The 26,678-nt window shown below is 35.2% G+C and overlaps 1 long non-coding RNA gene across 1 annotated transcript; it reads right to left on the bottom strand.

Annotated features, from left to right (window-relative positions):
• Positions 1 to 1,361: 1,361 nt before the first annotated feature.
• Positions 1,362 to 1,968, bottom strand: LOC108358267 (uncharacterized). The gene is made up of 4 exons (XR_001846740.1): positions 1,808 to 1,968; positions 1,690 to 1,755; positions 1,506 to 1,633; positions 1,362 to 1,449 (listed from the first exon to the last, which is right to left on the bottom strand). It is a non-coding gene; the product is annotated as an uncharacterized LOC108358267 (long non-coding RNA).
• Positions 1,969 to 26,678: the final 24,710 nt, after the last annotated feature.

Below are 26,678 nucleotides of genomic sequence, written 5' to 3'. Positions count from 1 at the left end.
GTTTTCTCAGCAAACGTAGGCTTGGAGACAATAAGGGGTGTGCATAAAATTGTAAAGGGCGAGGAAAATGCCCTTATTCCTGATAATATGAACGTTTCAAACGTTCTATATTTAAATTGGGCTCCACTTGTATCAACTTACGTCGAGCGCACATTTAGTACATTCAAGGCTTTTCTTCGCGAAAATCGAATGAAAATGCTGCCAGAAAACTTCAAAATGCATCTTGTGGTTCAATGTTACTACAACTATACAGATTAAAGTTTTATGAATTAGAAACTCAAAAGGATAAAATAGTCAAAGATTAAAAGTACAAATTTTTCATATAATGAAACTAGCTCATAGTTTTTCTCTTTTTACTTTTAATATAAACATTTCTAAAATAAATATATTTGTTGATTGTTCTTCGTATTTTCTGTCTTTTTTAGTGCCTTATTTTGCCTTTTTTGCAATACCTGTTTTTTGCCTTTTCCTGCCTTTTTCGCTATTTTGTTTTGCCTTTTTTTGCCTTTTTTCCAATTCCTAGTGCCTTTTCCTGTCTTTTTCGCTATTTTATTTTGCCTTTTCCAGCCTATTTCGTTACTTTATTTTGCCTTTTTTATAGGTTTTTAGGTCCTAAAAATCCGTTCCCTGGTTATGAATATACATTTTGTTTTATATTTTCTACCTTTAAATGGAAGAATGTGAATGAATGAATAGAAAACATTCAAATCATCCAAACTCATTTCGGTGAAAGTTTTTTTCTACAAACAAGTTTTTTCGTATATAATGGGAGCGCAGCAATACATACATACATACATATGTATGTTTGTACATATGTGCATAGAAAAAATATTTTTGGATATTCATACAAAAAATTGTCGTATATTTCAATTCAATTTACTTTCACATTGTTGTTGAATATTGTAATGTCGACACAAATCTCAGAACAGCTATTCACTCAAATTCAAAAAAATTTGAAGCCAAAATCATTCATTCGTTTTGTATATGAATAATTCATAAGCCGTTTTGAAAGCATTCATGCAGCCCTCTAGTATGTATATATCAAATAAAACACCTCTTTGAGGCAAAATTTTTGAGTGACGAAAGCTGAATTAGAAACACAAAATTTNCATATATCTACATATCGTCGTTTAAAGTACTAAGCCGTGTATCAAAAAAATGCTAAACTGCGTATCAAGATAACGCAAACCCACGTATGCGAGGTTGCATAAATTATTTTCTAGAGAGTAAAAACACTCATATTCCAAAATGGATATCTTTTTTTAAAAAGCAATCGCATTTTTGGCTAGTATATTTCAGGAAGAATGGATAAGGATTGAGCCAAGAACTTGTGTGAGCAAATCCAATTTTTAGCAGCAAATGTCAGTTACGCGGGTATATTAACAGGAACGCAGCATTCTAATACACGGGTGAAGCAGGAACGCAGCACAGCAGAAGCATACAAACAATCTGCAAATAAATGGCTTTTTAGGTGTTTAACAAACAAAAACCTGGTTTCAACTTACTTCAACGTGTCTAAAGCACAACGCACACACTAATGCAAAGGCGCAACAGGGACGCAACACTATAAAACACGGGCGGAGCAATACACGGGCGGAGCAGGAACGCAGCACAGCAGAAGCGTCCACAAAATCTGCGAATGAATGGTTCATTAGGTTTTGAAATAACAAAGAGCTGGTTCCAACTTACTTCAAAATATCTGCAGGATGATGCACACAATCAAATTCGGCCGCAGCTGCAGTTCACCAGAGAATGCTGCAAATGGAATGGTTCATCAATGAAGTCAAAATAATATGTTGTAACTTACGGGTATTAGCTCTTAATTACAATACCAGCACAGGTCGGCCAGGAAAACACTAAGGAAATGACCTAATAAATGCAAAATTATAATTTATTTGTAAAATAATTCGGTTTTATTACAATACTTACCAAATTTCACGCAATTAGAAAAGAAATGTCAGCGAATAAGAACAAAACGAACAACGAAAATTGAATCAATGTAGCTTGTTTCGAATTTTGTTTCGATATTTTGGGAAATGTTCAGTGAAATTAGCAAAGAAACAACACAGTTTCTCCTAAGGTAGTTCAAGATGGCGGATTAGAGCGAGAAGTTGCCAACGAATAACACCTTTCATTATTGCATCATGCCAAATGAATTGGAGAATGTAATTAATTTTTATGCTAAGTACCTGTAAATAAATAGTAGGTAGTACACAATACTCATATCTGTAATAAGACAATTTTGAGTAATTTGTTCGGATTTTGAGGATTTTTCATTTGTTTTTAAGGAATTTGGTAATTTTTTGTGGCAACACTGAAGTCACGACTTNGACAACGTATAACACCTTTCATTATTGCATCATGATGAATACTGAAAAAAAGATGTAGGTGGCTTAATTTTCTGAGCACAAGTGTACTTTGTGGATTTCATATTCTGTCATAATAAAAAATTCTCAAAATAGAAACGGTTTACTATCCCAATAAATGACTTTTATTTAAGCTGAGATATATAAAAATGTGGTAGCGGAGCTTGTGCAACCCAAACCGAAGGTTCCTCAAGAAACTTGTGGGTTCGACCGACGTCGCAAGGACTTCGATTCGATGAGAAAAAACGACGTCGGAACGACATTGAATTTTGTATGGAAAGAACGACTTCGTTTCGACGTTGTTTCGAGTTCACCCAAACGACTTCACCAGAGCGACGTCGATTCGAATTCGTTTTCGCCCTGTGGCAAATTGGGTATACACATTTTATTCTGCTGTTGTTCTGCTACTTTTCATCCAGTGTGAAACCATGAGAATAATTGTTCTGTCATTCTAGTTTGAAACAGCCCTTACGGATTTAAATCATCTATTTCAGAGCTGGACAATTTTTGGTCGCGAGCAACGCCAGCATCGCAGTCATTGTTGGCAACTTGGTGCTTTAAGCACTAGATTTAGTGCTTTTTGAAAATTAAAACGCCAAAAAAATTATTTAGTGCCTAGTGCCTTTTTTAGTGCTTTTTTTCTGAACTGAAATTACTTCGAGATAGTTAAAACCTGAAATAACTTGGAATATTTAAGGCTGTGGCAGCACTGAATTTACAAGAATCTACAAATTTAAATGGACTAAAATACAACCATGATTGATAAAAAGCTGAAGTTGCAAACCCACCTTGTTAAATTCTATTCGCGTTGAAACAAATTTTGTACAAATTTTGTTTTTTTTTACCACCTGAGTAAAAACACATCGTTTCTTGGTGTTGAATCCAAATCTGGCCTCAAAATTGCTATAGCACTAGAATTTTGAGATATCCTAACCTCAAAGTGCCAAANCAAATTTTGTACAAATTTTGTTTTTTTTTACCACCTGAGTAAAAACACATCGTTTCTTGGTGTTGAATCCAAATCTGGCCTCAAAATTGCTATAGCACTAGAATTTTGAGATATCCTAACCTCAAAGTGCCAAAAACACGGTTTTTAGCGATATTTGAGGTTATATAATGAAAACATCAAATTATTTGCTCATTTCTAATTAGGGCATCATTTTCGTTTGATGCGATTCGATTTTTCTTTCTTGAGATTTACCAGTTTTAATGTGCAGTACTTCGGTATTATGTTATGAAAAAAGCATCCCTTGATTCAAAAAAATTTGGTGCTTTTAGAAAATCAAAAGATGACAACACTGGTCGCAGTTCATATACGTACACAGCAGCTTTGCCACTTGAGAATATTTTAAGGTACCAAAAAGCCTACCAAATCAGTTTNTGAGATTTACCAGTTTTAATGTGCAGTACTTCGGTATTATGTTATGAAAAAAGCATCCCTTGATTCAAAAAAATTTGGTGCTTTTAGAAAATCAAAAGATGACAACACTGGTCGCAGTTCATATACGTACACAGCAGCTTTGCCACTTGAGAATATTTTAAGGTACCAAAAAGCCTACCAAATCAGTTTGCAGACTACCAAAAAACTTTTTATCAATAAAACGAGATTTTATTAAATTTACAGGTTTTGCAGATTAACAGTAGGTATAAATTAAAATACCAAATAATATGGTTTACTGTGCTACAGTTGGTTATCCATTCATGCAATACTTGAAGTTTACACAAAATAAATTCGGGCGTTTAAATAAATTAATTAACGTATCGTATAAAAACAGTTATAATCATTGTATATAGTTTTGATATTAATTCAATTCATATCAAATATTTTGATGTATAAAACAACAAATTCAGACATTTTATGCGTTTAAATAAAAGTTAGGTTGTTCACATTTGCTTGGTTATCAGGTTATCTGGTTATGTGGTTATATTTTTTATTCAGTTTACAACAATAAAATACACTACAGAATAATAATTTTTAACCAGATAACCTGATAACCAAGCAAGTGTGAACANACAGGGTTACCATTCATAGATATTTTTAGAGTTACTATAAATAGTAGATATCACTGGCAGTATGCAATCTTAAGCAAACAAATTTTATTGCTCAATTTGGTTGCAATTTCACTTTTGCCTACCAAAAGCTTCATCCTACCAACCAAACTACCAAAGGATAATGAGCCTACCAATTTTGGTCCAATTGGACCAAAACAGCAACGCTGGTACACAGAAGCAAAGCAGCGAATTTCGATTCAGTCTGCTTGCAGATTTCACCAAGTTAACGTCATGCTCGGCTGTGGATTGTTTTTCTTCGTAATTTTAGCACGCGCTTGCCATATTTTGTGTAGAATATTTGCAAAAAATCCCCAAAGCAAAAATTGGTGTGTTTTTCTTAGATTGGTGTTTGTATGCATTTGCGATGATTCAAACACAAAATAGTGCGACTCTATGTATATAAGAACTAGAGTTTATTGTTCAAAGAACTTTCAACAAGCCGCAATATCCGTTATATACCTACGTATTTTTAATATAAAATATATAAAATGAGCTGTTTGCTGACCAACGTTCAATAATTTTGTAATAAGTTCCATGATTTTTATAAAAAAGTGCACAAATTGCATGCCATATTTTAGAATAATTTGTTTCTATCTAAAAATGAATAATATTTATAAGTTATATTCTATTTTTATCGCTAAATTCCTATTTATATGAAAATAATAAAATATAAACACCGAAGTCATCTGGCCGGCCAGCATTTCAAAGATTATATTCCAATGAAATTGTGTCCAGGTATTAAACAAATGAGTTAAACCTATTTAAATTTTTTACAATTTTACAAGTATTTAATTTTTCGTATAGAAAAGTTTCTATAAACTAATAGTATTAATTACTAAAAACTCGACGATTCATTATTTCACTATACGTATAAGCAAACTAGGGCAAAAGACACAGGNATCACTGTATTTATAAAAAAGTGGAAACCATAACTGAGCGCGACGCACTATTTCCACGACAAAATGAGACTGGTTTGGTGTGCCCAGCATTGATCTATTTGCATTGTTTTATTATACACTTAATAATCAAGTTAATTTTTACGATAAATGTATACATTGGGGATGTGCGGGATAGAGATTTTGCCGGATAACCGGATTCCGGATAAATCTCTTAAAAAAGTTACCAAAATCTTTTTTATTGAGAAAAATTTATATAAAATAAATGTGTATTTAATTAATAAAAAATAAAATTTACATTAAAAGTAAACTGTGTAAACACATCACATTTAGATTTCAAGTATTTCACTCACGTAGGTTACATTTAGTTTATGGTGATTACCATCTTGCACCGTCAATCAGGCTGACTTCCAAAACGTATCAATACAATGTTTGGATATTGTTATACTGCGGTATTCAAACTGTTTGTATATCGAGGGCTTATATTCAATACCCTTTATCTGAAATTTTCACAAAAACTACTTTGTGATGTTAGAACCCATATGGGGCTTAAATGGCATCTATTACCTTGTTTATGCCGACACATAAAGTGCTTTGATCCACTTCGCTGTGATTCAAAACGGATGCATAAACTAAATTTCAACACGCTCTGAATTTCAAAAGTGTATTGACTCGAATTTGATTTCAAATCGCTTTTTTATTTCTCACATCGGTTAGAAAACAGGTATAAACACATCACGAATTTGACGCGAAGAGAAAATAGGCTGGTTTTCTTTATGCAGCCCGTTTTAAATTTGAATTATTATTAAAATAAATTTGAATTATTGTTCGCTTCCGTTTTGGTTAATCGCGTAAATAAATTATTAGAGAAATATCGAAATAAAACAACCAATTTTGTATACTTTTGAATACGGTTTCAGCGAGTGCGCTGTAAAGACACAGGTATAAACAATCGAAAGAAATATGTGTTGAGTCAAATTGGTTTTTTTGTTAATGCGGTTCTTGCGTAGGTATAAACAAGGTAACTGATGTTAATTATGACGTTGCAATTTAATAGTAAATTCTTCTATCACGCATTATACAAGGTCAGCAGTATTATCAACGATGACAGTGAAGTCTTATGTGGATTTTTATATCAGATTCTCATTTTTGTGAAAAGTGCAGATAGAGGGTATTGAATATAAGCCCTCGATATGCAGAGTTGCGACACATTGCAACCATATAGGCTGACTTCCAAAACATATCAATACTATGTTTGGATACTGTTATACAACGGTATTCAAACTGTTTGTATATTTTGATTGCAGAGGTAAAAATGGAAAATGCAGCGTTAAGTATTTTGGGTAGAATATTTCATGTGCTTAACTAAAAATAATAATACAAATTGCATCGAAAATTATCGAAGAATATGGAAAACCAAAAAGCGAAGAAAAGTTGTTCTGGCATTGTCCAAAACCAACGCAAGGAACCCCAGGAGAAATACCAAAAACTAACAACTTCTGGGAAGTAATAACAAAAATGCCCGACGAAGTTTTCAGTACCCGGATGCAAATAACCACATTTAAGGTAAGTAATTAGAATTTATTTAAAAAAGAAAACTAAAGCCCAAAATACAATAACGCAGTGGCAGTGGCAGCGGCAGTTCTTCGAAATCGGCTGTTTTTTTAGAAAGTATGGTGTCCAATGCAGCGACTCACAATACAGCAGTGGCAGCTAGCAGTACTGCTCAGTATAGCCCAAATTCTAAATTCACTGCCACTGAAATTACTTCAAGGAATTGAAAAGGTAATCGATTCCTTTGCTGTGAACTAAAGGAATTGAATCCTAATTACAATTACTGAGGAATATAATTGTAATTGTAATGTAATTGCATTTACCCAGCTCTGCTATTGCACAGGACCATCGATATGTACAAAGTATGTTATTTGTTTGTACATATGTAGTATAAGAGTTTTGTATTAATAAACGTTTCTTAAATAAACCAATTCATTTTTAAAAGTAAAAATTTTGATTTTCTACTTATTTGTTTTCTCCTGTACTGAGGATTTTATAATGACAAAAATTAGTAGTTTGATTATTAGTGCTGAGGAGTTTATAACGACAAAAATTAGTAGTTTGTTTATGAGCACTGAGGACTTGCTAATGACAACAATGAGTACTTTATTCATTAGCACTGATGTGTTTATAAAAACGAAAATAAGCAGTTTGGTAGTTTCTAGAGCAGAGCAGATATATTTTTCATTAATCAAAGTTTCCAATTAGTAAGAACAGGTAAAATATTACACCGACAAGGGGAAAATGCTCAGTTTTATCCCATCGCCTGAACCAAAATGAGCATTTTAATAAGCACTTTTTTAGTTAGTGATACTGATAAAATGGGCACTTATTTGATGCTCAGCTGTCTTGCAGGGCACCCTCAGAATTAATAAAATTTTGTAATGTAGGTACATGTGTATGTGTCGACATTTCGGCCAGTTTTTTCTATTTTTCTTTTGCCACTGCCTTCATCGCAGCAAACTTCGCATGTTGAATTTGACATAAATGAAACGCAGCCAACTTCTGTTGAAGCCTAAAAGGCAACAACAAAAATGTAAACAAACAAAAGGGAATGTCAAAAAAGCAGTCATGGACAACACCGTATTGTGTTTGCTGCGGCAGTGACTACCAATTAGTCTGTTCCAATAGCAGTCCGGTTTACAGGATTTAGTCAGAACTTACAGGAAGTCGTTCCTATTGACGTAAAACCTGTAAGTGGGAACACATTTGGGAGAGTAACTGAGCAACTGTTCCTAGTCAAAAGTTACAGGATTTAGTCCGGAGTTTCTTTTCCTGTAAGTTCATGAAAAGTGTCAAACGATCAGCTGATTTGCATGTGCAAGCAAACAGCGGTGAAAGCAAAGTACCTTATATTGGTAAAAAAATGGAAGTAAACAACGAAATGTTTGAATATGTATAGATTTTAATAATTATTTAGTGATATTTCAGCTAAATCAGTGTTGTACAAATGACATGTAAACAAACCGACTGACGTTTTTACAGGAAATAGTGCTTTTTGCGTTCCTATGCACTTCTGCATCTGTTCTCCTTTTACTCTCATTTGAGAGAGTAAAATTGTAGTTTGACAGTTCCAAAGGTTTTAGTCCGAAGTTCAAAGGAACAGACTAAGTATTAGCAGTAACAGCTGATTTTAAAAACTGTCACTGCCACTGCCACTACGATATTGTATTTTGGGCTTAATACTAATACCTACTTATTTTTAGAAATGGAAAAGTGCGCTAAACCCCTTTTGGCCAAACCACAAAACTGGCCGCCCTTTTTTGTCATGGGCAAAGTTGCTCTATGTAACGCTGTGGAAGTTGTGCAACCAAAATTGCTTCCGGGAAGTGAGTGATCGGTTTGGCAACGGAGTTGGCCCAGCTTATAGGTCATTTATCAAAACAATAAGGGTAATTCTGCGATAAAGGTCCATTGTATTCCCATTAACGAAACAAGTCAAATATTGGTTATGGAGCAATTTGAAGCTAGCAGAGCACTCCCGTTCACGTTTGTTTTAGGGTGCACAGGTGGGACACATCTCCATATATCGCAACCGCTAAAGGACAGTACAAGCTATTACAAGCGAAAGGGAACATGTTCCATTATTGTACAGGTAAAAAACAAAATAAATTTAAGTGCCACCTTTGCATTATTAATAATTATTATTTTCCCAGGCCATTGCTGATAGTAAACTTCGCTTTTGGGATGCGTTCATTGGATATCCTGGAAGATGTCACGACACATCTGTATGGAATAATAGCCCTATCCGAAGAGCTATGGTCACCAACAAAATTAATTAAAATGTCAATTGCTGGGAGATTGTATCTATCTTTTGGAAACTTATTTAATGGTGCCTTACAAAGACAACGGCCATCTCTCGGAGGAGCAGAAAAGATTCAAATACGTGCTGAGCTCTACAAGACATTGAGAACGTTACTCCAGATATGAAGATTATAGAGGAATGTAACACAAATTCAGATCTTGGTGCAGAAGAGTATTCGCATTCACAAAAATAGAAAGCTAGAATAGGACTGCCAGACGTCATGGTTTTCCTGGGTTTGTCTTGATTTAAACAATTTGTCCTGGTGTCCTGGTCCACACTTAAATTGTCCTGGTTTTTTAATGAAGGTCAATGCAGACACCCATCCAATATTTTGCAGATTTTTGCTTTGAAAAAAAAGGTTCAGCATTCTTTCATTAGTAGTCGAAAATCGATAATGAAACATTTTTTCTCACATGTTTAACAATATCTGTGAGTTTATCTTCTTTCTGTTTAGTTTATTTGGATAAAATCTAATTTTGTATCTTCAGGCAAATGCCAAAAAGTGCAAGTTTCTGAGCAGTACAGGCGCCAGAACCAGAACTGTATTTATAGGGAATAAGTGTCCTGGTCTATGCGTTTAGAATTACTATTTTTCTGTTGTTTTTTTAAAGTTCATAAACTTGTTTGTAAAAGTGTAATATTTTTTATCAAAGTATTATATAACAAAGACTTCTTTATATACTTTTACTAAAAATTAATTAACTTTAAACAAACAAAAGAAAAATAGAAAAAACTGGCCGAAATGTCGACACATACACATGTACCTACATTACAAAATTTTATTAATTCTGTGGGTGCCCTGCAAGACAGCTGAGCATCAAATAAGTGCCCATTTTATCAGTATCACTAACTAAAAAAGTGCTTATTAAAATGCTCATTTTGGTTCAGGCGATGGGATAAAACTGAGCATTTTCCCCTTGTCGGTGTAATATTTTACCTGTTCTTACTAATTGGAAACTTTGATTAATGAAAAATATATCTGCTCTGCTCTAGAAACTACCAAACTGCTTATTTTCGTTTTTATAAACACATCAGTGCTAATGAATAAAGTACTCATTGTTGTCATTAGCAAGTCCTCAGTGCTCATAAACAAACTACTAATTTTTGTCGTTATAAACTCTTCAGCACTAATAATCAAACTACACATTTTTGTCGTTATAAACTCCTCCGCACTTATAATCAAACTACTCCTTTTTGTCGTTATAAACTCCTCAGCACTAATAATCAAACTACTAATTTTTGTCATTATAAACTCCTCAGTACAGGAGAAAACAAATAAGTAGAAAATCAAAATTTTTACTTTTAAAAATGAATTGGTTTATTTAAGAAACGTTTATTAATACAAAACTCTTATACTACATATGTACAAACAAATAACATACTTTGTACATATCGATGGTCCTGTGCAATAGCAGAGCTGGGTAAATGCAATTACATTACAATTACAATTATATTCCTCAGTAATTGTAATTAGAATTCAATTCCTTTAGTTCACAGCAAAGGAATCGGTTACCTTTTCAATTCCTTGAAGTAATTTGGAATTGTTTTTTTCTTTAATTCCATTACAAGGAATTTCATATTGTAATTGGAATAAATTACGTGCTAGTAATGTAATTTCTTTTATTTCAATTCCTTTGAAAGGAATTGAAAAAGTAATTTTTTTCCAATTCCATTGAAAGGAGTTGAAAATGTAATTGATTTTTTCCAATTCCATTCCTCAAAGTAATTTAAAAAGTAATCGAAAAATTTATAAAAAAAAATTTTTTTACTGTTGAATTCCAATAGCTTTGTTAAATTTCTTGGTTGCTAACTGCCTTGAATAAACAACTTATAGCTAAGTAGTATTACTAATTGGACTTTAAGAAAACTGAATAGCTTAAACTGTAGCTGTTCAGTTTATAGGGTAACGGTTAAATTTTCCAGATCCTACCGCGAACGCGCTTCGCAGCAGATAAGACCCATAAATGTTGCTGCCTTGGGCACTGCTGTTCTCTTGGACTAATCCCTGCGTATCTATAAAAATGCACTGAGTTAATTGTGTAGATTATGGTACCCTTAATTCTACCCAAAATGGCGTGCCTTCTGGGGCCTTTGAAGTACTCTTACTGGTATCCTGCGTTACAAATGAGGATAGAGTCCGCTTGAATTACGAGCCCTGTGGGACTGGAGATCCTACCTACTAAGAGTTTTATAAACAAATTTCATTGCTATGGCTAAATTTTGATGATAACACTGTAACGACGCTAAAATTACACAAAAAACGCCGAGAGACGTAAAATTAATTTTAAGTAGTATGTTACGGATCTGTATACCGTTTTTTTTAGATAAGGTCATTTAGTCAAGTTATTTTCATTTTAAGTTTTCATTGCGAATGAAAAAAATTCAAACTTTAACATGGTCATACGGTCATGTACGATATGGCGTATGGGTAACATTATTTCCTGCTAGTATTTCATACAAAAAATTATTGCACTTTCACTTAGCCATTGCAAACTTTATTTATCCATCGATTTTCATCGGTAGTAGTGTTTTAAGCCGCAAAACAAGCAGATATTGGCTAGTCTGTACTAATATATATTTTGAAAGGCGTTTTTTTCTGTTCTGGTTATAGGCTAAAAAAAAGTTTCGATATAAAAAGGGGGCGTGGCACCTCCCATACAAACCGAATTTTTCAAACATATTATTATTTATTTTTAACATATATTTTTGGTAGAGGACTAGAACTGGGTATGGTGACTAGGGTTCGAACGATACTATCGATATTGAGTAAGTATCGATACTGAGGGTACAAAAATGAGTACTTTAATACTCGATACCTTATTTGGTGATTTTACTCTATTCTTTGCAAAGTACTCGTAGTATTGAATACTCATTAAAAAACACACTTTTCAAATTTTTTCTTCCATTGCCAACCCAATTTTCTTAGCATATATTGATTACTATCATTCAGTTTTGTCCATCACTTAAAATAAACTGAAATTGCGTGTAGTCTGTTGCATAACATAAACCAAACAAGTTAAAGTTTAATGGCCTTATTCATAAAAAATAAAGTAGGTTTAAAGAGCTTAATATTTAAAATTACATTTTCATACATTTTTCAGTTTATATACCTTTTTTATATTTTATGAATAAGGCAATAAAATTTTACGCAAAGTTCACGAAAATGCAGAATTTTTAGAAACTTTTTGGGTATGCAGTTTTGTAACCTATTCAAGTTTACGTATAGCCTACTACCGTCGACTTTTAATTCAAACTTCCACATTATTATACTAAAATTGATTAGGATACAAAAATGCATACCCAAAAAGTTTAAAAAAATTCTTAATAAAATTTGAACTTCGTGAAAGTATGTTCATTTAACGTTAAAATTACTTCTAACGTGAAAGTAAGTTCTGCAATGAAATGAAAATCAAATATTTTAAATTTCTATTGTTTTAATTTCAGGAAATAACTAGATATATGATTGAAGAATAAAATAATTTTAGTATCCAAAAAAACGTATTTTAATGAGTCCGATACTGAGTAGTATCGATACTTTTTCCCTGATACTTTTAGAGTATCGATACCATGAGCTCGATGCCAGAATGAGTACTCAGTATCGATACCAAAGTCTGAAATTTCGAACCCTAATGGTGATATATACATATATGTAGGGAAAAAACTGTTTGTTATGCTTTTACTCGTTTATTTGACAATGTTTTAGACACTTAAACTAATCACAGATATAAGTATGCGTTTCGTGACGCGACGTTTTGGCGACCGTGTTTCTGCCTTTGCATGTACACACCAACTGCCCTAACTCTGTCCTTGATGGATACCTCGTACCGCCGTTCGTTCGTTCGATCGTCAAATCTTCGTTCAGCTCTCTATCGAGCGTTGTCACCTACTGATGTCCCATTCCCGCAATCGGCCATCTTGACTCTTTTCGGCTACGGTTGCCGTTCCTCTTTATTTCCAACCTTCTCAACCTCATATCTTCCGTGGTTCAACTTGGCGGTTACCTTATACGGCCCTAGATATTCCGGTCTCAACTTCATGGCCGTGCCAAATTGTGTTTTTTTAATGGCTACTAAGTCATTAAGGTTTTAATTGACTTCTGTTTTCCTATTTTTATTGAACGTCCTGCATCGTATTGTATTTTCTTGATGTTTTCTTGGGCATTTTGTCTAACCAAGTCTCGTTCAGTATCTAGCTCCTCGGTTGTCACTTCCTCTAAAATTTGTCGCAAATCTGGGTAATCGTTTACCGGCATGTCTAGTCCGGTAAGGATTCTAAAGGGTGTTGCTTTGGTGCTGCATGGTATAGTGTTATTCAGAACTTGTTGCACTTTTGCCACGTGGTTGTACCACTGGGTGGGGTTGTTTTGACACTTCTTTGAAATCATTGGAATAACTGTTTTGTGGACGCGTTCCACTTGCCCGTTCCCCCGAGGTACTCCCGTCGCGATTTGCAAGTGCTGGATATTTTCTTTAGTGCAATAATCTCTGAAAGGGTTCGACGTAAACGGCGAGCCCCTATCGGTTATTATCCGCTTAGGGTTACTAAATATCGCCGCTTGTTTTTCTAGTTTATCTATTACCTCCTCGACCCCAGTGGACTTAGTTGGGTATAACCACGTAAACTTTGAAAACCCGTCGACTATCACTAGAATGGGGTTATACTTTTTCCGCGTTTCGGTTAATGGGACGACGTGATCTACGTAGTAAGTCCCTAACGGCTCGCAGGCTTTATCTATTGGCGCTAAGAACCCTTATTTTTTGCCTCTTTTTGCATCTATGACTATGCATTCCACGCAACTCTTCACCACCTTTGCCACCTTTTCGGCCAAGTTGGGTATGTAATAGTTTCGCTCTACCAACTCCTGAGTCTTTTTGCTAGCAAAGTGATTTTGTGCCAACTTTATTATCTCAGTCCCCATGCTGGAAGGCACTACGAGCAGTTCTTTCACGGGATCACTATAGACGATACCGTTTTTCATGAAAAATTCCTCATAATTTCCTGTCTCTAAGATCTTTTTTACCGCTCTTATCCAACTATCCTGCGCTTGGGCCTCCCTCAGTCTAAATGTTAGTTCATCTTCGACTAATAAGCAGTAAACGCGACTCAGAGCGTCCACATGCCTCATACGCGATCCTGACCTGTGCTCGACCACGTAGTCGTACTCTTGTAAATACATTGCCCACCTCATGACCCTATCTGGCACGTCTCTTTTCCTAGCAGTCATAGCGAACGCATTGCAATCGCTTACTATTTTGAACTTCCGGTCTTTAACGTAAATATGCCATCTCTTCAGTGCCTTAACCAATGCTAAAACCTCGAGCTCAAATGCACTGTACTTCTCCTCAGCCATTGTTGTTTTGCGACTCATAAATTCTCCTGGGTGAAACAAACGGTCCTCCGAATCTCTTTGCAATAGCACTGCACCAAAGCCGTGCTTGGATGCATCGGCGTGTATTTCCGTTTCCGCTGAAGGGTCAAAGATTTTTAATGAGGGCGCATTTACTAGAGCTTGCTTTAGCTCTTGTACCGCTAACAGCTGTTCTGCGCCCATTTTGAAACTTTCTTCCTTTCTAAGCAAGTCCGACAGTGGCTTGGCGATTATCGAATAGTCCCTGACAAAGCGTCTGAAAAACGATGTTAATCCTAAGAACCGTTGTATTTCCTTTTTACTTGACGGTATAGGAAAGCTCCTGACGGCTTTCGTTTTTTCTACTGACGGTAAAATTTGGCCGTCTTCCACGATGTACCCTAACCAGTTAATCTGTCTCTTGCTAAACTGACATTTTTCCCACTTTATTTGCAACCCGTACTCGCTAGCTCTCTTAAGCACTTTTTGCAACCTTTCCAATGACTCGCTCGTATCCTTGGCGGGAATGACGATGTCGTCCATGTATGTTATGACTGTACCATCCTGAAGCATGTCTTGAAAGACTGTCCTAATGAATCTGCAAAACACTGCCGGTGAGTTGGTGATACCGAATGGAACGAAACAGAATTCGAAAAACTCTTGAACCCTGCAACTTATCTAATACTTCGTCGATTAGGGTCATGGGAAAGTTATCCCTAACGATTTTCTCGTCTTTTGCGAAAGTCGCAACAAAATCTTTTCGTCCCATCTTTCTTCTTTGTCAGTACCACCGGTGATGCATACTCCGAAGTACTGCATTGTATTATACCCTCACTAAGCATGTAACGCTGGTCCTCGTACGACACTCTACGTGGACGCTGATACACGGGCCTATCACCAAGAAGAACAAGCTTCATCTCTACTGGTACACTAGCTGGCTTTACGGGTGCGTAAGAAGTAACCAAACGGTCCACTTCTTCAGCAATATCTTCGTCTAAATGTGATACGTCGATGCCCTCCAACGCTCTCTCTGGCTCTTCGGTTTCGACTAAACACAATGCTTCAAACTCTCTTAGAAGACAATTTCCTTCTTCTACACTAACCCCCCGTTCATCGAAAACTTCGCCCTGGGTTAACCCTGTTAGCCCCACTTCGCTGCGATTTGATACCCTAGTCTTGGAATGCTCCACAGCGTCTCTACTCCTCTTAACGGCTTTCGCCTTCTCCGTGGCATCGCACTCTGGCATCGATCCAGCGCTATCGTTCGCACGTTCTGGCACAACCCCTCCAGAACCTCTGCCCTGGGACTCTGGCTCAACCACTCCAGCTTTCCCATCAGCGCCACTACTATTTACAACGGTCCGCGTTCTCGGTTTTCTGAACTCGACAACCCCCTGCCTAAAGACCAACTCTACGTCTTTGAGCACATCGCTTCCTATTATGGCTGCATACGGTATGTCGCGGTCTTTTACGACTTGAAAAGTAATCTTCAAGACCACCTCGTTTATCTCGATTTCGGCATCGAAACTACCCAATGTCGTGAGTTGCCCCTTGCCTATTCCATACAGTTGCCGTCTGTCCTTACTAAGGTCGAAATCGCCTAGCATCATGAGAGTATCGTATCTCATTATGTATGAATCACACCCAGTATCTACCAGCGCGCTAAAGGTGAAATTATTCATTGACACCTCAATGAATATTAAATTGCTTTTAGTTCTGTTCTCGCCATGTTGGCCCAACGTGTTAACTCGCTCGTTTTTGACTCCTTAATCCCCTTTACCTGATCTACAATCTTTAGCAAAATGGCCTCTTTGCTTACATTTAAAACATGTTACACTGCGTTCGCCTGAACTCGAGCATTCCCTGGCCAGATGACCCTCTCTATCGCATTTGAAGCACCTTTTCTTTTGCTGCACCTTCTCGCTACCACCCTTATCAGACCATACCTGAGGCATACCCACTCTGTTTGACGACATCGGGGCACACCGAATTTTCTCGTATACGCGTATCTGTTCTTTGAGCTCATTCAGGCTTTTTGCCTGGTACAACATAGATTTGTTTGAACGCGCGTCTGGTACCCCTTCTACAAAATATTCTACGACACTCTTTTCGTCGAGCTCGATAGGTTCCCCTATTTCTATGAGTGCATACAAATATTCGTGTAAGGTTTCTTTAGCCAGCTTTTGTCTGGTTCTTAAAGCGCGGTGGACATCTGAGGCACACAACTTCTCGCCGAACTCTTCTGTCAGCGCCTCTCTTAACCCTTTCCAGTCTTCATTATCGGACTCAATCGGTTCAGCCATTCTCGGGTTTTGATGACCGTGACATACGCACACAACATTTCTATATATATAGATATACATAGAAGATGTCCAATGTCTGCTTCCGATTTTAATCTTTGACCACAACAAAAAGTCCACATTGTATATTCGTGAATGAACTTTCAGTTTCTCGATTACTTTTACAATTCCTTTGGGTAATTGAAAGAACTAAAGTACTCTTGCAATTCCAGGTAATGGAATTGAAAAAAAAAATCAATTACATTTTCAATTCCTTTCAAAGGAACTGGAAAAAAAATTACATTACTAGCACGTAATTTATTCCAATTACAATATGAAATTGCTTGTAATGGAATTAAAGAAAAAACCAATTACCTTTGAAATTACTTCAAGGAATTGAAAAAGTAATCGATTCCTTTGCTGTGGACTGAAGGAATTGATTCCTAATTAGAATTCCTTGTAATCTGTAATTGGGAGTAATTTAATTCCTAAAGGAATCATTACGACCCAGCTCTGTGCAATAGCGACACAATTCAAAATTCAAAAAATAAAACCCTTACTACTGTTAAGTGGCTCATATATCTAATCCATGTCTAATATTTAGTATTTACTTTAGCAATCCTTACTGCTTACTTTAGTAAAGGTTGGAAATGGATTAGACGAGGATTACAGACAAGGGCCACTTAACAGTAGTAACAGTTTTTATTTTTTGAATTTTGAAGTGTGTCGTTATATCAGAGGACCATTGGTGTGGATGTGTATAATATTGCTGGCGCCGGCATTGAACGTGATGTTGGTGGTGGCCTTAAGTAATAGTGGCGATGTTGAGGGTGATTTTACTGGTAGAGGCGTGGAATGTTGATGGTGCGATTTGCTGGTGCCGGTGTTGATGCCGGTGATGATGGTAGCATTAAAGGTGATGGAGGAGGTGCTGATTGATGATGAGTGCGATATCAGCTGGTGACGGCGTTAAAGATGATGATGGCGATAGTAATTATAATTTTAATTGTTGCAAATCTGTAATAAAGAGAAAATCAATTAATATGCACAAATTAAGTAATTTACATATGTGTGTACATACTAGGGATGTTGCAAATGTGGAATTTTAGACATCCGCGGATGCGGATGTTTAAAAGCTAACCTCCGCGGATGCGGATGCGAATGCGGATGTCATGTATTCTTAAGATATAATTTAGGTGAGCAAATTAGGTGATTTAAATAAATAAAAAATGGAAGGATTAGTAATTTTTAATAATGTTTTTTTAGTGCTTCAATTTAAAAATTGGAACATTGTATTTGATAAAAACTTTTTAAAGGGTCGTAAATCAAACCTACGCCGTTATATAACTACTCGCTCGAGGCGAAAAACTTGAAAAAGTTGAAACTTGACAAAATTGTAAATTTTTTTCGATTGACGCTGCTCCAGTTGAGAGGACTTTCAGTTATGTTTATTTATTTTTATTGCGGTGCAATAATTCCGTTTTGATAAATGCATCGGGGCTGCAAATGTCGCAAGTATCGTCCTGACTTTCCTATTCACAATTTAGCATCATGGCACGATCGTTGTTTAAACACCGTTGTTTTCGAAAGAATTCTTCATTCTCATTCTTTTGGTTGTTTCGGAATTTGGACAACCAGTAACATCATCAACGTTTTTCGATTTTAGTTTTTTTAATTCATTTGGAATGCTTTGTTCTGTGACTGGTTAGATATACGTTTTATCAGTGCACTTGCACAATATTCCAGGGACCGAAAATAACAGTTATTTTTTACGAGTTAAGGCTCAGTTATGCATACTTTGCACTGCACTGCACTGCATGACATTTTAAGTAAAAATCAAAAATCAACAGACTTTTACATAGGTAATGCTGTGAGTTAGGTAACGGCTTACACGCAAAGCTCATTTAATATTTTCCTTATGTGACAGCTCTCATGCAATGCAAAGTATGCATAACTGAGCCTTTAAACTTGCCTAATATTTTTTATTGCGGATAATAAACGAACTGCTGATCCAAATTAAACAAATTTGGTACCATATGAAAGAAGACTGAGATAGCTTTTATACAGAAGTAACTAACGAAGGTTACCACCGCTATTTATATATATATTTTTTTTTTTACAATTTAATACAAAATAAATTCATATACATACCTGACCTAACTTTTGTTCTATGGTAATTAATTAAAAATTTGTATTGAAATATTTTTCAATATGTGGCTTTCCTCGTTTAGACATTTCATTTTTAAAGCTATTTAAGGCCTCTCTCATTTGATACCAAACTTATTTAATTTGGATAAGCGCTTTGTTTATTATACGGAAAGGACTTTTATTTCGGAATAGCAAATATCTGACCAAGTTTAACTCATAAAAAATAACTGTAATTTCCGGTCCCTTTAATATCCGCATTCGCAAAAGATCCGCATTGATTTTAGCGAATGCGAAAGCGAATGCGAATGTTAAAATTAATGCGGAAGCTCCGCGGTTGCGAATGCGAATGCGAATATTCGCAACAACCCTGGTACATACCTTAAAAATAATGATGCAAAGTAAACGGCAACAGCAACGGGAACATAAAATAAAATTTCAAATATCTGTAAAATTATAAAAAAAATATTTATACTCTAAAATTTATAGGTATCAAATGTGACATTTTTCGTCAAAGCCTACTGTCATAAAAACTGCCATATTTCTTACTCGCTTTAACGCACAGAATTCCTATACAAGTAGGAATTCCGCTCTAGCAAATGAAAAAATTTTCATAATTCGAATACCAAATTTTGTAAATGTGTGCGTATGACAGCTAAAAAGTTGCGAAGGTGTGTGTAAGTCTGTCGAATTTGAGGGGAAACTGCTCAGCCACGGCTTGCAGGGTGGTATTACATACACATATGCATTGAAGTAATATCCCTGCAAGACAGCTGAGCATCAAATAAGTGCTCATTTTATCATTATCACTAATTACAAAAGTGCTTATTAAAATACTCATTTTTGTTCAGGCAATGGGATAAAACTGATCACTTTCCCCTTGTTGGTGTAATATTTTACCTCTTCTTACTAATTGAAAAATTTGATTTATGAAAAATATATCTTCTCTGCTCTAGAAACTACCAAACTGCTTATTTTCGTTTTTATAAACACATNAATGGGATAAAACTGATCACTTTCCCCTTGTTGGTGTAATATTTTACCTCTTCTTACTAATTGAAAACTTTGATTAATGAAAAATATATCTGCTCTGCTCTAGAAACTACCAAACTGCTTATTTTCGTTTTTATAAACACATCAGTGCTAATGAATAAAGTACTCATTGTTGTCATTAGCAAGTCCTCAGTGCTAATAAACAAGCTACTCATTGTTGTCGTTATAAACTGGTCAGCACTAATAATCAAACTACTCATTTTTGTCGTTATAAACTCCTCAGTACAGGAAAAAACAAATAAGTAGAAAATCAAAATTTTTACTTTTAAAAATGAATTGGTTTATTTAAAAAACGTTTATTAATACAAAACTCTTATAGTACATATGTGCAAACAAATAACATACTTTGTACATATCGATGGTCCTGTGCAATAACGACACAATTCAAAATTCAAAAAACAAAACCCTTACTACTGTTAAGTGGCTCATATATCTATCTAATCCATGTCGAATCCATGTCTAATATTTAGTATTTACTTTAGCAATCCTTACTGCTTACTTTATAAAAGGTTGGAAATGGATTAGACGAGGATTACAGACAAGAGCGACTTAACAGTAGTAATAGTTTTTATTTTTTGATTTTTGAATTGTGTAGTTATTGCAGAGGACCATTGATGTGGATGTGTATAACCCCTGTAGTCAAATGAACTAGTTGTAAACTACCCCAAACTAGTATGAATCGCATGCCCAACTAGTCAGCCAACTATCTTTTTTCCATGCAATCAACTGGTATTTTTAACATGGGGATGTCCTACGAAATGGCAATTGTCAGATTTCGGTCAGAAATATACCAGTCTCATACTAGTTCAGAATAGAAAGAAAAATACTAGTCTAATTATGGACCAAAACCACTATTTGGGAGTCAAAAAATAAAATGAATTCATGAATATACAATAAAAAACATTTAAGTACACTTTTTTACTTTACATATTTTTATTTAGCAGCCTTAGATTTGCCAATAATTATTGTTAATTTTTTGAGTATTAATTAAAAGAAAAAATAAATACATTGATATTTCAATTTCCAACATCCAATACTCCTCATTTTCAGAATATCAACGAATTTACTAAACTCAGTAAATTCAACAGACGACTTCTCGGTAACAAATAAAGATTTTTTAAAGCTTTAAAATGAATTTTGAAGCGGAGGAGTAGTGCAGCTCAAATGTGCTTAAAAACCGTGATTTTTGTACTTTTANAGAAAATCAATTAAAATGCACAAGTTAAGTAATTTACATATGTATGTACATACCTTAAAAATAATGATGCAAAGTCGACGGCAACGGCAACGGGAACATAAAGTGAAATTTGAAATATCTATAAAATTATAAAATTTTTTTTATCAAATGTGACATTTTTCGACAAAGCCTACTGTCATAAAAACTGCCATATTTCTTACTCGCTTTAACGCGCTGAATTCCTATAAAAGTAGGAATTCCGCTCTAACAAATGAAAAATGTTTCACATTTCGAATACCAAAGTTGTAAATTTGTGCGTGTGATAGCTAAAAAGTTGCGAAAGTGTGTGTAACGCTGGCGAATTTGAGGGGAAACTGCTCAGCCATGGCTTGCAGGGATGTATGCATTTCAATTGGTAGGATTACACAATTTTAAATTTGTGCTTACACCTTTGTTTCAAAAACAAATTCATTAATAGCCCTGCGAAAAATGGGACTAATCCGGGATGACTCCGGGAGAAATCGCAAAGGAGCGTGCGACTAATACCACTTTTGATCTCTTTATATGGAATGAACTGATCGCTTTTGTTCGAGCATGTCCTATGAAGAGACTAATTGTTCACCTTTATACCCGAACGGGTATGAAAAGCGACTAGTCACTTTTAAAAAATAAAAATAAAAATTTGCACCAGCTGAGATTCGTACCGGGGTGCTCAGTTTTGTTAGGCGAATACTCTCTCTGTGTGCCAATGCCGCACATGAAATTTCATTGACTAAGGGCGTACATATCATGAACGAAAGACACAAGATCACGCCTTCCCGAAAGAAAGAAAAAAGTTATTTTCTAGCTGTTGAAATCTCGACGCCATCTTTGTTGTAAGAAGTAAACAACGAAGAGAACAAAAAAAAACCGCGTAATTGTTGAACGCATGAATAATCATTTTTATTATGCAAATTCTTCTATAAATCATGTTGTTGTGTTAAATTATTCTTTACCTTATGTGTGCACACGTTGTCACAAGCGAAAATTAAGAAAATTGTAGTAAAAAGCCACCACCAAATTGTAAACAACGAACAAATGTAAACAAACGGCTAATGTCAAAGTCGCCCAATTTTTTCCTAAATGTGATTATAACCAGCTACTAAGAAGAAGGCGTGATCTTGTATTTTTGGTTCATGCGTACATATCATTAAATCGTTAATAGTACCCGTTAGAGATGAGTTGTGGACTAATTGATCTCCAATTATACCCACAAGGGATGAGTCGAGACTACTTGACCTCCATTAGTACCCGTATGAGACTAGTTGGGACTAATTAATGCCCAATTGTACCCGATTGCGAGTAATCTCGGAATACTCTCTTTAGAGATTAGTCGCACAATTTTTTGCAGGGATATGTATCTATGCACATATCGTCGTTTAAAGTACAAAACCGCTTATCGTCATTCTGCAAAACCGCGTAACTGGCATTTGATACCAAAAAGTGAAATTGCTCACACAAGCTCTTGGCTCAATCTATATCCATTCGTTCTGAAATATACTTGCTTTATGAAAAAGAGAACCATTTTGAAATATGAGTGTTTTTACTATGTAGAAAAAAATGTATGCAAACTCACATACAAAACCGCGTATTATCATGATATGCGGTTTTACATCTTGTTGATACGCGGTTTCGTACTTTAAACCAGGGTTCGGAAATTCTCATTTATGATTATTCCTTTTCATTCTTTTACAAGATTTATCGCGATCGATAATATTCCAAGTCTATTTTTGCATTCCACATTCCACCGCCTGACTATGACGAGGTACGTATAGCAATAACGCGGCTGAAAAACAACAAAGCCGCTGGAGCTGACAGCCTGCCAGCTGAGCTATTCAAGTACGGTGGCGAGGAGTTGATAAGGTGCATGCATCAACTCTTGTGCAGAATATGGTCAGATGAACGCATGCCCGACGACTGNGGTTTTGTACTTTAAACCAGGGTTCGGAAATTCTCATTTATGATTATTCCTTTTCATTCTTTTACAGGATTTATCGCGATCGATAATATTCCAAGTCTATTTTTGCATTCTTTTATCGCGAGTGAAAAATGCAAACAGATTTATCATCTCTCACATTCGGAATGCGATCGACAAAAAAGTTTTCACTGCTTTTGATTTGCGATCGAAAAAAGCAAGGAAATTTCCTCTCACTCGAATATGAGAAGTCCGAGCATTGCCGATGTCGGCCTCTCATAAATAAGAAAAACGATGCAAATAATCCATTCGCGATCACTCACAACAGCTTATCGCGATAAACTTTTTAGGGCGTTGTATGGAAGATGTTTTTTCGCTTTTCTAAGGAATTACGCTATAATTGCACGTATACATATACATATGCATTGTCGTCAGAGGTAGAAGTAATGGAAAATCTTTTCCAGTAAATTATGGAATGTGCTTGTCCGATATATATAAGAGGGCGAACACATTTCTTTATCCAAACATCGGTAGAGGGGAGTGTTATACAGTGCTTAGTAGCGACTATTTAAATAAATAAACTATATAACAATATTGAGAAAAGACAATGGGGGAAAAAAAACTGATTTGCAAAACTACGTTAAGTACGATTAAACTGCCAAGAAGAGTACATGCATTGTAGAGTCGTGTAAAAGAGAACTTAGTGGATTATTGCGAGGAAATATTAAAATACATTATTATAAACTTATACACAAAATATATGAAATAGTGATGAAAGTGATGATGATAATACTTCTACCACAAAAAAACGAAAAACCGTGTCAAAGTTAAGTACTAGTTTAGACATAGACAGTTTTTTGAGATGCTGCGTGGGACTGGTCACCAAAAAAAATATTCCCTTTCGAATATTTGATGACGAGGAATATTTTATATAAATAAAATAAAAAAATTGACATCGCCACTCGCACGGAAAGAAGCGTGCTGAGGATCAACATCCAATACATTAAAGATTACAAAGTCATTGTTCATACAATTGGTAAGTAATTTCGTTTTATATAAATAAACACACATTCATACATATGNTTATCAAGAGTGAAAAATGCAAACAATTTATCATCTCTCACATTCGGAATGCGATCGACAAAAAAATTTTCGCTGCTTTTGATTTGCGATCGAAAAAAGCAAGGAAATTTCCTCTCACTCGAATATGAGAAGTCCGAGCATTGCCGATGTCGGCCTCTCATAAATAAGAAAAACGATGCAAATAATCCATTCGCGATCACTCACAACAGCTTATCGCGATAAACTTTTCGGGGCGTTGTATGGAAGATGTTTTTTCGCTTTTCTAAGGAATTACGCTATAATTGCACGTATACATATACATATGCATTGTCGTCAGAGGTAGAAGTAATGGAAAATCTTTTCCAGTAAATTATGGAATGTGCTTGTCCGATATATATAAGAGGGCGAACACATTTCTTTATCCAAACATCGGTAGAGGGGAGTGTTATACAGTGCTTAGTAGCGACTATTTAAATAAATAAACTATATAACAATATTGAGAAAAGACAATGGGGGAAAAAAAACTGATTTGCAAAACTACGTTAAGTACGATTAAACTGCCAAGAAGAGTACATGCATTGTAGAGTCGTGTAAAAGAGAACTTAGTGGATTATTGCGAGGAAATATTAAAATACATTATTATAAACTTATACACAAAATATATGAAATAGTGATGAAAGTGATGATGATAATACTTCTACCACAAAAAAACGAAAAACCGTGTCAAAGTTAAGTACTAGTTTAGACATAGACAGTTTTTTGAGATGCTGCGTGGGACTGGTCACCAAAAAAAATATTCCCTTTCGAATATTTGATGACGAGGAATATTTTATATAAATAAAATAAAAAAATTGACATCGCCACTCGCACGGAAAGAAGCGTGCTGAGGATCAACATCCAATACATTAAAGATTACAAAGTCATTGTTCATACAATTGGTAAGTAATTTCGTTTTATATAAATAAACACACATTCATACATATGTATATTCATTTAAATGAATAAGTATTCGACAATCATACTTCTCTACTTTTTTTCAGGAATGATTGAAACAACTAAACGACATACAGCTGCAAATTTAAAGGAAGGAATTATGAAATGTCTCAACGAGTATGGCATTGGGATAAATCAAATTTATTCCAATACCACTGACAACGGCGCAAATGTAGTTAAAGCGTCCAAATTGCTACACGATATGCAGCAAGAAAGTTTAGCAAACGAAGATGCTATAAATGATGTTGAGGCAGACCATATTGTGTCCCAAATCGCTTCTGTGTTTTCTGTGGCTCGTTGTGCTGCTCATACTATTCAGCTAGCAGCATATGATGTCATAAAAACAATTGAAAAGGACTTGGAAGAGTGCAGGACGATTGTAAAAAAATTTAGAACCTTAGTAAGAGCAGGAAATACCGACATCAGTTTGCCATTCATCGACAACAGAACTAGGTGGAACTCTACGTATGATATGATGGAATCACTTTACCGAATCAAAGAATACATTGAAAATTTGGATAAAAACATGTACATAAATTGGTCATTCGTTAAGGATTTTCTCACCGCTTTTCTACCAATCCCTAAGTGCACCCTAAAACTTCAAAATGAGCAGTATATTATAGCAGACTTCTTCAGGTATTGGCTTACTTGCGAACTAGAGCTTGCAGACTTGGTCCCAGACAATATTTATGCAGATTCCCTCCTAAATGCGATGAAAATAAGAAAAAATGTCCCTTAAGAATATAAGGCTTTCGTCGCTGCTCTATATCTAGATCCAAGATTTAATTTTGAAGAAACACCTCTCCTCAGCTCTGAGCAAAAGGATGTTGCAATGGTAAGCCAACTGAAATTTATTTTAAAATTCATTATCTTGATATTATATTTCGTTCAATTAATTTATTGTTTACTTTGAATTTTTTATATCTTTATAATTGTGAGATACTAATCCAGTTATTTTAATTTTTCCTATTCTTTTACAGGATCACTTAATAAGGACTTACGAAATGATCCAGAAAATTGAAAATCCATCAGAATATGAGAATGATTGCACTTCTGGAGTTGTACCACATACAACACAGGACAATGAACTTCCAAGCACACCGAAAGGGGCGTACCATAAGTTAACGCTTCACTTAAGGTCATTGGCAACATCGCAAAGTGCATCGAGACCAATCGTAAAACCTGACATCAAACAAAAGCTGGTTAATCTCTGTGTAAAAGAAATGGAACCGTTCGACACAAATGTCCTGGAATACTGGAGAAAATTTTATCGGAATGAGTGTGAGATGTTGAAGTTAGCGGAGGTTGTATTAGCAGTACCAGCAACACAAGTTTCTGTTGAGCGGGCTTTCAGCGCACTTTCTACAATACTCACTAAGTTACGTACAAAATTGTCAAAAAAATCGTTATCGAATCTATTGATAACAAAATTAAATTTTGATATTCTCCACTTCTCAAAATTAGAAATTGAAGAAAATAAATAAATAAAATAATG

The sequence above is a fragment of the Rhagoletis zephyria genome, unplaced genomic scaffold (assembly GCF_001687245.7).
Source record: "Rhagoletis zephyria isolate East Lansing unplaced genomic scaffold, Rhagoletis_zephyria_1.1 Rzeph_scaffold_00229, whole genome shotgun sequence".
Taxonomy (NCBI): domain Eukaryota; kingdom Metazoa; phylum Arthropoda; class Insecta; order Diptera; family Tephritidae; genus Rhagoletis; species Rhagoletis zephyria.
This window is presented reverse-complemented; position numbering and strand designations above follow the sequence as displayed.